Here is a 14,295-nt window from a genome sequence, read left to right as displayed (position 1 = left end):
TAGAGTATACTGAAAGATACTACAAGACAAGACAAGGTGCAATTGCTTGCCTTTCTCAATAATAAAAGGAGCTTAGAATACTACCTCTGAATAAATTCTTATTTTTCAGATGGTTAAACTTAGGTGAGATGCACCCCACCTTGCAATGTGCCTTTAGAGAGCCTCTGCAACTCTCCTCAGGTTCCTCCCTGGGGCTGATTCTTTACTAACATGGAGTAATATTTCATGGTCCTAACAGTCTTCATTATAACCTTGCAATGCCATCAAATAAGCATATGTCATCCTAAGAATTACTTTTTGCTTACTTACCTCATGGAATTGTTGATATTTGTACACATCAAATACCTAAAGATTCATTGGACAATAAGTCAGCGGTTCATGCACAATACACAGTACTAAATATTATTAAGATTTCCTGTTGTGACTAGTAATAAAAGCTGCTTTTCATAGATATTAGTAAACCTGGGGTTTTTTTTGTCATATGTATTTTCATGAACAGTAAAGTCAGGCAATCTCTTCTTTCAGATGCAGGCATATCATTAATGGGAGGCAGCAGCATATGGACAAGAGTGTTTAATTTTTACAAATTACGCCCAAACTGTGTTCAAGACTACGTATTTAGCTTCCTTTGATCACTGTGGGAGATGTAAGTAGGCATATAAGATTACAAATTAATCTTACTTACACAGTAGGAGAAAGATTTTATGTCAAGGAATGAGAGTTACAGAAGTATAATCAGAACCCTTATTAGCTTATTACATATATTAGTCATACTGTAAAACATTAAATACTCAGCCAGTACGAAAGTAGAGGTAAACAGTGTCCAAGACACAAGTAAGTTTCCTCATAACCATCCTGAAACTAATGCAGGTGTTCTGGATGGCTCTTCAGGGTCAAAATACTTGTTCAAGAGTGTAACATTAATCACGTATGCAATTACTGGGAGGATCAAAGCCTAAAAAGATGTTAGCTTTCCCAATTACAGACTTAACTGATCAGCATAGCATAAAGCTGCAAGGTAAGCATGTACATTTTCCTTCAAATAACTACTGATTTTCTGACTGGCTACCATACCCTGCAGGTTCCTTTCCAAAGACAACACTCACCGTGGACACGTTCATGTTTACATATGGGTCCTTACATGAGGAATCATGAATTTTAAAACTAGGCCTTGGTCCTTCAGTATGAATTCTATACTGAACATCCCTGTGCCTGCATAAACCCTGTTGAAGCTCATGGTACTTAGAAGGACAGCAAATTTAGTATTAGCTGTCACTACAGACAGCAAACCCAAACAGAGGATATAAATTTAAATTTTCTCTTTATCAGAGAAACCCATATCGCAGCCTAAATTAATTAATGAGTTTTGAAAAGTCTACAGCAAATAGTAAATCTGTATTTTATGACCTTTTTTTCCCACAAACAGTCCATTCTCTGAAAAAATAGCCTTTGGGTTGAAATAACTTTTGATAGTTTTGGCTGGAAGGGGACATCTGAAAGTATATTTTTTTTGACATTTTCTAGGTAAGACATTTCTTTTTTTATTGTTTTGAAATGCCTTTTTGCTTTGTTAAATGACAAAATTAGGGTAAATTTTACAAATAATGTAAAAACTCTGAATGAAATGTTTCTAACAATCTGACGAATAAGTTAATTTGTTTTCATTCTTTTCTTTCAGTGGCACAATCAATGAATATTAGCTCTGGGTCAACATACAACACCATTCTGGGTTACTTTAATGTTTCTGCCCAGGCAGTGAACTGGAAAAAAAAAAGAAATGAAACCAATTATTTGCATTTCTAGTACCAACCATAAATCCTTTCATCTGAAAAGCTACCAGCTTGTCAACTTCATATCCAATACAAAACAAAACAAAGGAAACCTGAATGCAATAGCAGTAATCCATCTTTACAGTTTTACCATGAAAAATGTACTTGGCTACGTAAAACTTTTTAGATCAAGCTTAAAATGACTCGAACATGTATGTTTCTTACTTTTCTATGACTGTATGCATGTAAAACTTTTTCCTTATGTTATTTCTGTTTTACTTAGAGTCATGATATTTACATTCCAGCAAACCAAATAGCAAAATCTCTATTATTCAAACATAACACTGGATTTTGTAATTTCCTGAAAGGATGAGTGCGTTTAACGAGATACTGTATTTGAGCTTTCCATATGTAATGAAACATAGTAGGAGATTATGAATTCAGAAGAAAGGCAGGCACACTTATGATCTGATGTTGTATCTTTAAAAAAAAAACCCACATGAATTCTTCATTGCCCTTTGTTGCTGTTAGTCAAAGAAAAGAGAAAAGGAGAATATTTATAGTAGAGAAAGTGCTTCTTTAATACTAGAAAGATCTCTCCAATGGTACAAATGATATTAACCATTAGTTCTACCTTTGAAAAAACATTTTTCATGATACACCAACAAAAGCGAAGGTATTAAAATTCTTCTCCCAGTTACGTAAGTTTAAAACCTACTAAATCTGTTTGCTTCTGTGGCTTTAATCAGAGGTGCAACAGTGTAAACTGGAGTGAATGTGGCTTGCAATCGTAAAATCATTCCTTGCTGAATTTTCCTGCTTAATATTGCATGCAGGATATGGACTCTGATCATTGTGAAGTGTTTCATATATGGCAAATTAATTCTAGGAAATTTTCTATAATTGTTATAATTTGTACTGGGATTGATTTTTTTCTGTAAGCATAATTTTGGGTTGGTTTGATTGTATTTTAAATGTTAAAATGCTAGGTATTTTACTCCTTGTTTAGATTTTTTAAAATACTGTACATATATATATTAGTTAAAGACAAAATTATCTTGGCAGGTATAATACCAATTTAATGATTGAAACATTAACATGTATAATTTATACAGAGCATCACTGATCAATACATCTTGATGCTGACTAAGAAAAGCCATTTACACACAGGCAGTTGCATTCTGAGCTGTAATTTTACCCATGTGGCAGCATAAGGAAAAATAGATACATAATTCATACAGGACGTCTTCCTGATGGTGCTAAAGTTAACAGGAATGACAAACAAGGGCTTAAATTTAATAATTATGACCCAGCCTGGTATCTTCTTAGATGCTAAGCAAGAACTTATTCTTGTGAGGTGCTAAACGTTCTTAGATGTCACTAATTTCGTTAGGAGCAGGAGGTGCGTGGCACTTTGCAGGAGGTGCTCACCATTAGCTCAGAATAAGGTTCCTAACATCTAGAAATAAGAGTTCAAATTGTTACCATATTTAAAGCTGGCTCATTCACTCTCTGGTCTTGAAAGTCTGAATGCACTTCAACATTTATAAAATGTCACTGAAAATAAGACACTTTAAAAAGTATGAAAAGTTGCCCATCGGCCCCAATCACAAAATGACATGGCAGGAAGAGATAGGAGGAAAATAACCGAAGAGTTTCCCTTTAATATTTTCATAATATAGAAATGTGGGGGGTTTTGAAACTGCAATTCTACCAATTCTATAAGTTACTGGGACTGGCAATAGCCTTTATATCAGAGATACTGAGCTCTGTCCCCACACAAATTTTCGGAAGCTCACTGAAATCCTTTGTTATTCAGTCTTAAGTGACACACAGTGATAACAGAATGCAGCAAGATTGTACAAATAAAGAACTGTAGAGATTATTTGTTATCAAGGCAACACTAACAAGGTAAGACTATTTAGTTGTTATACACTGGAAAGGGGGGAAAAAATAGCATTACGTTGTTTGTAACTTCCTCTTCTGTGACTTTTTTCGCACTCACCTGATGTTGCTACACGCCTGTCTCTGCCAGCCTGAGGACAGCCAGAGAAATCCCCAATATGTAAACTGCATCAATTAACAGGTTCCCATAGGTATGTTTTTCACTAATGTTTAAGCACATTTTAGAGTTGTCATGCAACAGTTCACTTCCACACCAGCTCTTAACGGGTGTTTTGCAGGCTATTCCCAAGCTCAAAGAGGCGACTGCAGCAACGCCAGAAAAGTTACCAGGACCTTTACAGCTTAAAGACCTTTATTTCCTCCCAATAATGCTTCTCATCTTGTTAGTATCATTGTGATAATGAAAAACTTATATTGTACTTGGTTTTTAAGATAACGTTCTCTTAAACCTCCACTGCTTTAGACCTGCACATTCACACATACATACAAAAGTCTATTACAGGATTTCTTCTTGAGATCCCCACAAACTACAAAGTGTTTGACCTGACATGGACTAGGGTCTGAGCAGGGGATATGCCACCAAAGAGCTATTTTTGAAGAACAGCTGCTGATCTACACACACCTCTGGCTAGTAGCTGCAATTGTTTATGGTCACAGCTGTGGAAAAGCTGCCAAAGGATTCCCACTTCTCAACTGTCATTCGCTGCTGTAGATCAGGGGCATGACAGCCAGGCAAGAGCAACCTCTGCGCTATTCCTTGTAGCTGCCCGATGGAACCAGAGTTTCACCTACAGGGAGAGAAACGTGCAAGTCCACAATAAAGAGACTGGAAAAGAGTGTGTCCAGATCTCTGTTTTCTACAGTAAGCTGGCTAGAAATTCTCAGAATTAACACACCAAAATAAGGAGAGGTGATGATTCATAACCTGGTTCTCTTGGTAATTGAGTACATTTCCAAAACTGAGTGAATGCAATCATTTCCCATGTCAGTCTGTCTGTCAAACTCACAGTAATTCTTGAACATCATTTTAGAGGGGTGAAGAGCCTAAAGATAAGAAGTTTTTATAATTCTATGATAACTGGCAAGTGGATGGAGAATAGACACCCTCTTCTTATTTGTTGTGAAAGAAGCTAATGAGATCACCCTTTCTTAGACATCAGAGACAGGAGGGAAATCAGACATCATTTGTTATGCTGCACACAGTACTACTCTTTTTTTTAAAGCTTTCGATGTTATATTATCTTCTCTCCTAATTGCTATAAGTGGGGGATGAATTAGAAGAGTATGATATAGGATTTGGAAGGATTGATGTCCCATCTAGACAACGTTTCCATTCAGTGTAACAGATGAAACTAGACGATCAAACTTATTGTCAATTACATGACCGGTTTTCAGAGGCTGATGAGAGCAGAGCAGAAGCTGCAAACGGACTTTGACCTGTGACAGAGCTCTCATTGATTCTGGGACCTTGAGCTACACAAGTGGTTTCAAGTTGTTTCTTCTAACAGAGCTGTATCTACAGAAATGTCCCTACTGCCTGGTGTTTCACCCTTCTGCTTTCTATTGCTTTAACATGAATTAGATTGAACAGATTTTTTTTTTTTAAATCACATGGTGTATGTCAAATATCTAGACTGTAATTGCTGTCATCTTGAAGCTGGCTTATGTTATATCACATAGCACTTCTTTCAAGAGACTGAGGAATGCTACATACACAACCAGAATGAAACTAAAGATCTGACATTATGATGATTTTGTTCCTTATTATCTTGCTTTAAAAAGGTTGTAATTCAAGTTAGATATTTTCTTGCTTTTTGATTTATGAACAATGATACTACAGGAAAATAGTGGTTTTAACTGCTAAACAAAACTACAGCCCTTATAAAGCAAGTATGATTTCACTGAAACACACTTCTTTTAAGGCGGACAGCAATAATTTTGTGCAAGCCGACAGACTGTCTTAGCAGCACAACTTGTAACTGAACTGCCTGTGCTGAAAACTGCCCTTGAGGTTAAGTATTGTTTATCAAGCAATAAGATATTTGTTTAACTTTGTGATAAAGCTAAATAATGACTAAGCATAACATATCTCTGTGACATATTTCTTCTGGAAGCATGTAGAGTATAATGACTGGTAAATTTAGGACAGTTTTCAATTGTAACTTCTTGATTTTATGACTGCTAACTTCTTGATTTTATTACGGCTAGGTCTGGATGACATCCACTAACACCATGACATAAGTCTAATTAACATATTTCTCAGGACTTGCTAACTATCCACTCTTCTATCCTCATTTGTGTTCCAGAGGAATAAAACCAGTTTTAGACAATATGAAGAAAATGCTAGTTTTTCTGATTTTTATTATTTCAGCTTGATTTTTAAAATTAATTTCCTGCAAACAGTCATGGGTAGTGTTTCATTTCTGTACACAGACTCCAAGCCATTTTATTTCATACATTCTTCCTATTGGAAGCTTGGACTCAACATTCACCACAGCAATGCCACCAGGAACGCCACAAAAATTTTACTTCCTCCCCAAGGTGGAGAAGTGGCTTGCTATAAAGGACTGCTTTCTCATTGCTGTTTATGCAATGAGAAAGCAATCATTAACAAGAAAGAAGGTTTCTGTTTCCTGTTCTGAACTGTGGTATAGGGGCTATTAGCAATTACTGGCATAAAAAGTGCCCCTACAGGCAGCTCTCCAGATATTCTCAGGTTTGAAGAGTTACCAGCTTCATGCCAGTCTGCCTGACCTCAGGCTCCTTCCTTTGCTAAGAGCTGGATGGACTAAGGAAGTAATTTGTAATGCAAGATAATAACTTTATTCAATCTACTAACTTCTGAAAAATGTTCTATATGCATTTGCGCCAGTGAATTACACATTATTTCTATCAACTATATTTTTGCACATATTCATCTCTTTCATATAGGATTCCTATAAAGCCACTGAGACTCAAAATGGCGGAAGCTTTGCTGGAACAGAAACCAGTTATTAAAAATGGGTAGGATACAATTCCACTCACTCTCAGTCAGAGCTGTGTTACCCCTCTTTGGGTACCCTCCATGTAAGGTACTGAATAGCAGAGCCAATCTAGTAACAAAGCAGTTTAGAAAGGATTTGCAGTATAAGAGAGATGGGACTAATTAGGCAAGGAGCCATGGATGATTGTGAGGCTTTTGCAGGAACGGAGGAAGGTGGCTGACTTCCAAACCCTACATTTCCTGGAATATGAAGAAAAAGGAGTATATCTGAAATGGTAAAGTTTGGATACACATTGCTCTGAGTATGTTATAGAGTAAAAATTGAAAAAAAAAGGAAAGTTAAGTCAAAAATCTGTGACTTAAAAAAACCACTATATTTATTCTTTTGTTTTGGCTAATAAATCATTTTACCATACAATGTTATCTATGAGGCAAACATCATCTAAAGTGAGAAAGGTCTGCTAGCAAAATATAAATAAAGAAACTAAAAAAATTCTAAAGTGCATCACATTTTAATTTATAGATAACTCTCAAAACATTGTCAAAATCCACTACTAAGACTGAGGTAAGAAAAATCAGAATGGGAACTCCTGAAAAAGTATTAGTTTTACCAAGTTTGCTTTGCTTATCTGCACTTTTGCACATTTACCACAATTTCAAAATTTTTAGCAATATTTTCTATCTTAATTAAAGTGGAAGAAAACATAAAGGACACTAACTTTCCCTTGCTTTATTCAGCCAACATTAGGCATCTATTCTATCAGGTATTATCCCAAAGGAACAAAGATTTCATATTTCCACCGAGCAAATATTTCATAATTTCACTGATCTGATGACTTTTACAAGTATAAGTAGATAGACAAGGGTAGTAGGGCTATGGATGGCCTGGAGTAAGGAGCTTAAAACCTTAACAGAAGGGGGAGAAACTTTCTTCTGCAATGTTCTTCATATTCTTTGAATCTGGAAGCTACTGAAATGTAAACTAACTTAATTTTTACCTTGGCCTTTGCCTATAGAAACTTTAAAGAAGAGAAGTAACCTGATTTGAAAATGGAAAGGTTCAAGCTTTCCAAGATTGTGCAAGTTTATTGCATCCTCCAAGATATTGTAACCACCCTGATGGAGTCTGTCTCATCTGTGGTTGCACTGGACCACAGACCATGCATGTCCCTTTCTGTGTTACTCCCTGTGAATCAATCAGTTCTTGTATTAGCAGACCTTGCAGCTCTCTCTGATAAATATTATCAGGCAAGTTCCTTCCCTGCTGACACCGAGGTTCTCATCTGATTTACCATTTTCACTGCTCTAAGGCTGGAGAACTTACTGAATAATTTCAGTTTAATGGGCAAAGTAGGATTCAGCATCCTAACTAAAATGACCTGGACTCGTAAATTTTATTTATATGTTTTGACAAAATTCAGTCCTTCAGTATAGCCAAGCCTTCTTCTGAATCAAGAAGAAACATGAAGAATCAAAGACTGTTAATTCCGCAGATGTCTGCCTGCTGCAACGTAGTCTTTATGTGCATTGGTCTTTGAGAAGCAGATTAATTAAAATAGCTTAAATCATGAAAATTGTGAAACTCATGTTAGAGGACCAGCACACCGAAATGGGTCAAATAGAAGTACCAAACTCTACATATTTAAGAGTCAACTAGTCAGAGTGGCACATTGTCACGCACTGATGCAGAGATTTGTGTGAACTAAGTACTTTACTAGCCCTTCACACTTCAGTATGAGAGTGTTTCTATGCTATATATTCTAAGAGAGTTTCTTACTGTTTTTTCTCTTTTTTTAAGTGCTTGTGGAGTGAGAAGTGAGTATCTGATGATACCGGAGATTCTGCATGTGATTAGAAATGTGGCTACAGTGACACAGTAGTCTGGCAAGAGGCACCCTTGTCAAAGAAGGCTTCCCAAAGTGCTTCAGCACAACCAGGAGTATGAACTCAAGTGGTTAATTAGTTTTCTGCATTAATTCACTTTAAGTTTCTCTGTCTAAGGATGTGACCTTAAAGACACTTGAAGTCCAAGGTAGTTTTCCCACTGACTTGGCAGACTGACTCAGGCTCTCAGTCTCAGGATCATCCCACCTAAATTGAAGTATCTAAGACTCCTAAGGCCCAGAGACATCCCAGCCTGCCTTTTACAGTCAACGGATACCTGCCTGCATACACTGAGATTGAAGGTAGAATTAATTGCTCTCTGGAGTTGTTTCTCTCTCTGTCAACTCTAGGAAGTCAGGGTGAGTAGGCTCTTAATTAAGTAGCACAGATGCCTAAAGCTAAATTGGTTGAAATTTGGCCTCATTCATTTGAAGATACTGTATGAGCTGAAACATTAATTCAAAATGAGAAATATGTATTTATCTAAAGTTTAAAAAATTTTATTTACAATTTCATTGATGGGTAAAGTGTCATTAATTTGAAGAGGAATTCCCAGAGCTTGATATGACTAATACATAGTTTAATAGTTAATAGTTAATCTTTTGTAATAGTTAATCTTTTATATAATACCCTGTACATCAGGAAAAACATATATAATTACTAAATCATGGAGTCATTAAGGTTGGAAAAGACCTCTAAGATCACCAAGTCCAACCGCCAACCCACTACCACCGTGCCTCCTAAACCATGTCCTGAAGTGCCATGTCTACACATTTTTTGATCACAGAATTCGATGAACACATTGAATAATGAACAAATCATTATTTGTTGGTTCAGAGCAGATAAAGTACAAATATTTGAGATCGCATCAGCCCCTTCCTTGGAAGAATGTGACGTTTTCTTGAGGTGATTCCAAGTACTGACTTAACCTCACCTTAAGAAAAAAAGAAACCACAGTGCTGATAGTTCTGCCTTCCTCTTACATCCACTAAATCAGTAATAAATGCAAAAAGAATATTTTCCTCAGGAATAAGGGTCTTTTATCAGGTTAAGGATGGCTACACTAACTCTCAGGTTGGCTTCAGAATTTAAAAGAAATGCTGCATATTGTGTACTTCCCCCACAGTATGTCTTAATCCTTGACCAGTGAGAGGTCATTTTTTAACATCCAGAGCAATCCATTTCTCCATATAGAAAGAAGGACGACAAGCGCTTGCACTGCAGAGTGACCTAAGCCTATTTTAGGAAACTCCTAGAAAGGTGGCTTTTTGTCTTCGTAAAATTATGCCCACATCAAAAGCCTCCCACTTATTCTGTCTGGCCCATAGTACAAAAAGCAGCTAGATTCAGACAAGTCTATGAAGACAAGGAAACTGCAGACTATAAATATATATATCTGTGTTGACTGCATGCTTGACCAAAGCATTACTTTTTTATTTGCATTATAGAATCAAACATTTTCCCCTGTGAGACACATTCTTAATCTTGTGACCCAGTTCTTCAGTGGGGCTGCGATCAGCACTCTAGAAATCCTCATACTAGACTTCTTCTACTCAGAAGGTCTCAGGAATGTTCCCTCCATTGAAAAAAAAACCCCTCAAAACAAAACACCAAAACCCAAACTTCTTTTGCTCAGACTGAGAAGCACTCAGACCTTCAAACAAGCAATACGTCAGGCAGAACAGGCAGATCAGTAGAATGTTCTGCTAGTAATAACCAGAGCGCATTTTGGAAGAAACTTGTATTTTGAAGAAGAGTAAGTAATTTTGGTTCCTACTTAAAAAAAAAAAGCCCTTTGTATTGTTTCACCAAATAGTAGATAAAGATATGTTTTTTTATGGATGCTATTCTTACTAATCCAGAAGGGGGAAAATAGCATATACTCAGAAACCAGTTCTGATTTTATGCATTTGGTATCGAGTGTACAAAAATACCAGTAAAGAATGCAGGAACTGTGAAATTATCTTCTAGACTAAAGAGGAAGGAAAAAAAAAAGTCAGATGTATAGCTGAATCTTGAGGTTAAGGCTTACAAGGTGGCTTTAAACATTTGTAGTGTTCTTTTCTCAAAAGGAAAGACCAGTGGCTTAATACTAGAGGAATTAGGAAGGGGGGATGTACATGTACATTCAGTCTGTAAAGACAATTCTTGGTTTCAAACATTCCAAATACTTCTAAAAATATTAAAGAAAAAATAAAATGCATGAATATAAATTTATGCATCATAGCTGTATCTTCTTTAATCCCTCGAATGTTCTTTGTGCCTCATGACTTTGGAAAGAATTAAGAAACAGCTCATATTAGAGTCCATTGTGCTTTCCCCTTAGTACCATTTTCTTCTTTTCCTACAATTGCTAGGATTTATTTCCTTTATTTGAAAATGGGAGTTTTGTCTCATTTGAGCCCCTGCTACTTAATTCCTATGTGAAGTCATAATCCTCCCTGTCACATCACACCAATCTCTTGGTAGCTAATTCTGATGTCACAAGCAGGATTTTCACTTCAGAAGAGCTGATTATTTAGGTACACTTTATGTACCAGAATTTAGTCTTTCTGAAATGTACAAAGTAAGGAATACCGCAGCCAGACAATTTCAAGGAACTAAAGGCACAAGGTGCAAAAGTTTGAGGTCCTGCTTATCACTTCCCAGTAGTTTATTAATGGACTTTCTGTTAGAATAAGAAGGTAATAGAGAATACCCTTTGTCTTTTCCTTCCAAGATCCTCTCTGACCCACAGGCTGTGCACAAAAATTTAAGCTGATGTGATCATTTTTCCAAATAGTCAATGGTGTCAGAAAAGACTTTGAAGCTGGACAGGTTTCAGACCTCTGATTTAAAACAGCCACAATGTTTTAACACTTCCTGATACCTGTTTGTCCAAATGTATAGGGTTTGTTTGGGTTTTTTTTCCATTTCCTGATGAAATGTGTAAGTCTGTGAAACAACTTTAAGATCACAACAAGAATCTGAGTGATTCCCTAATGGAACCCATTCTCATCTCTATTGGCGAAAAACCCTTTGTTGCAAGTGAAGAATTCTGTTCTGGAAAAACTGGAAAGAAAAAAGCAACTGAAAGCAGTAACTGTTTTCTGTAAAGCTAGGCATGTTAAAAAATAAGAGCAGGTATTGATTACAAAAAGAATCTATAGCTGAAAATGAAACCTCTTTTGATTATTTGTCAGGAAAGGAAGTCCTGTATTATTGTCTCACTGTTGAGCTGACAGGACCATAAACTGGGCTTTATTAATTGCTACAGGACTGTCTTTTTGTAGCATCACATCAAACTCCCAATATTTCATATGGGAGAAGAATACCTGCATCATTGAAAGCTCGAAACCTACAGCTGACCAACCAATTTCAAATTAATGAATTTATAGGATCTAACATACTGAACATTTGAGCATGGAAAAAAACCAAAACCAAAACCAAACAAGAAACCAATGGACAACTTCAGTAAAACTACAGAAAGTACCCTTTATTTTATGTGATATTTTATTTCATGTGATTTGATATATGTAACCGATCATCATCACAAGTTTTCCCAAGTTAGGAATTGCACTCAAACATTTTTAAACCTTTTCTCTCCGTGCTTTCAAGTATTTCTTAGAGGAACAGCTTGGACACCACAGTACTGATAGTGTTCATCTTTTTCATGGAAACAAAACCAGAAGCTGATACATACTGAAGTTGAGCGTATTATTAAAATATAGAAAAGAGATGCCTCTCAGGCTTCAGTATATATATTTGGTTTATTTTTGCTTTGGGTTTCTTTGGCATATGCCTAAAATAGGTTATCGGAGTGGGAGGTTTGGTCAGAAGACCTTCAAGGATACATGAACCTATTTACTCTGATTCCTTTGGAAGCCTCCTACTACTAAGCTGAACAAGCGTAAACTAGAAGGAGAAATACTTTCTGGTACCTTGCTGCGAGCTCTGCCGAGCGTTTTCAGAACCTTAATTAAAAAATACAGATAGTTGCTTGCATTTATCGGAGCTAACGGAGCGGAGCGCGGAGGCCGAGGAGCGGCGTGCCCGCTTTCCCCCGGCGATGCGGCGGTGCCACGGCCCCGGTCCCGCCCGCGGCGGGGCCCTGGTGCGGGCGGCGGGGGGCGGCGGGGCGCTGGTGCGGGCGGCGGGGAGCGGGGCGGGGAGCGGCGGGCCGCTGGTGCGGGCGGCGGGGAGCGGGGCGGGGAGCTGCGGGACCCTGGTGCGGGCGGCGGGGGGCGGCGGGCCGCTGGTGCGGGCGGCGGGGAGCGGGGCGGGGAGCTGCGGGACCCTGGTGCGGGCGGCGGGGGCGGGGCGGGGGGCGGCGGGACCCTGGTGCGGGCGGCGGGGAGCGGGGCGGGGAGCGGCGGGGCGCTGGTGCGGGCGGCGGGGAGCGGGGCGGGGGGCGGCGGGGCGCTGGTGCGGGCGGCGGGGAGCGGGGCGGGGGGCGGCGGGGCGCTGGTGCGGGCGGCGGGGAGCGGGGCGGGGAGCGGCGGGGCCCTGGTGTGGGCGGCGGGGAGCGGTGCGGGGGGCGGCCCGGCCCCGCAGCAGCACCCCGGCGGGGAGCTCGCTTCCCGTCATCCACACGCCATCTAGCGACGGGAAAAAGGGGGGCGGCTCTGCACGGGAGCGGAAAGGAGAGGAGGAGGAAAAGGCTCCCAAAGCCGTCCCAGCTCCCGCCTTTCCCAAAGCTGGTAAGAGCCATTTGGATATTGCAGCGACAACTCCGGAGTGGCTCGGGGCGGGCTGTGAGGAGCACCGCCACACTCCGCTCCAGGCACTCCATCCCCCGCTTCCTTCAGTAAACCGTTCCCCTTCCCTCGAAAGGAGCTGGCGCTCCGGAGAAACCCCCTGGATACCTCACCTAAGCCATCTCCGCCGCCCGATCCCTACCCGAAACACCGCTAACTCCGGAGGGTCTGCGCGCCGCTGCCGGCGGAGGGGCTGGACCGCGCGATGCCGGCCCCGCAGACACACGCACGGTCACACACACGCGCGGGCACACGGGCACAGGGACACACGCACACACGGGCACACGCACAGGCACACATACCCCCCCCCCCCCCGGCACTCCCCGCCGACCTGCCGCCGCCGGCGCAGCCGCCCGCAGCCCCTTTGTTCCGCCGGCGGAGCGATGCCCTCCCCGCCCGCGCCCCCGCCCCGCGCCCCGCTCCGCCGCCGCCGCCCCTGCGCCCCGAGCCCGCGGGCGGCGGCAGGGCGGCATGGCCCGCCCGCCGCGGGGGAGGCAGCGGGAAGCCCCCCCCCCCCCGCCCCCGGCCGCGCCAGGGCCTCGCCGCCGCCGCCCGCAGCCCGCGGCAGCCCCGCGGCAGGGGCAGGGGCAGCGGCCGCAGCCGCAGCCGCGCCTGACGGCAGCCCCGCGCCGCAGGATCCGCGCCCCGAAAGGACGTGCTCCGCCGAGTTGCCAGGCGCGATTACGTTGTTTTTCCCCCCACCCACCCCTTGAACTTGTTGCTTGGCGCTCGGCGGCGGCGGCGGGGGGTGGGGGTGGGGGAAAGCCTTATTATCGATGTCCCTTTGGATGCGATCAAGCTTTCTCAGGAGCAACTACTTCCCCGCCGTTCCCGGCGGGGCGCGGAGATCTAGCGGCTGAGCCCGTATTTCCAAAAGTCTCTATGCAACTGAGCGCTCTCGCCAGACTTTCCCAGGTAGGTGCCGCAGGCTGGGCACGTCCGGAGGGATGCGAGAGCGGAGCCGAGGGGAAGGGGCCCTCGAGGGGACGGAGGCGGGGGGTGGGGGAGGAACGATCCC

The 14,295-nt window shown here is 41.3% G+C and overlaps 1 protein-coding gene across 1 annotated transcript in view; it reads left to right on the top strand.

Moving 5' to 3' along the window:
- Positions 1–13,816: 13,816 nt before the first annotated feature.
- The window catches only part of KCND2 (potassium voltage-gated channel subfamily D member 2), a 286,011-nt gene continuing 285,532 nt past the window's right edge, over positions 13,817–14,295 (top strand). The window contains exon 1 of the mRNA XM_064446725.1: positions 13,817–14,192. The gene's annotated coding sequence lies outside the window, so the exon portion shown is untranslated. The remainder of the gene's footprint in view (positions 14,193–14,295) is intronic.

This window comes from Phalacrocorax carbo, chromosome 1, assembly GCF_963921805.1.
Source record: "Phalacrocorax carbo chromosome 1, bPhaCar2.1, whole genome shotgun sequence".
NCBI lineage: Eukaryota > Metazoa > Chordata > Aves > Suliformes > Phalacrocoracidae > Phalacrocorax > Phalacrocorax carbo.
The sequence above is the reverse complement of the archived record's forward strand: the minus strand, read 5'-3'. Positions and strand labels throughout refer to the sequence as shown.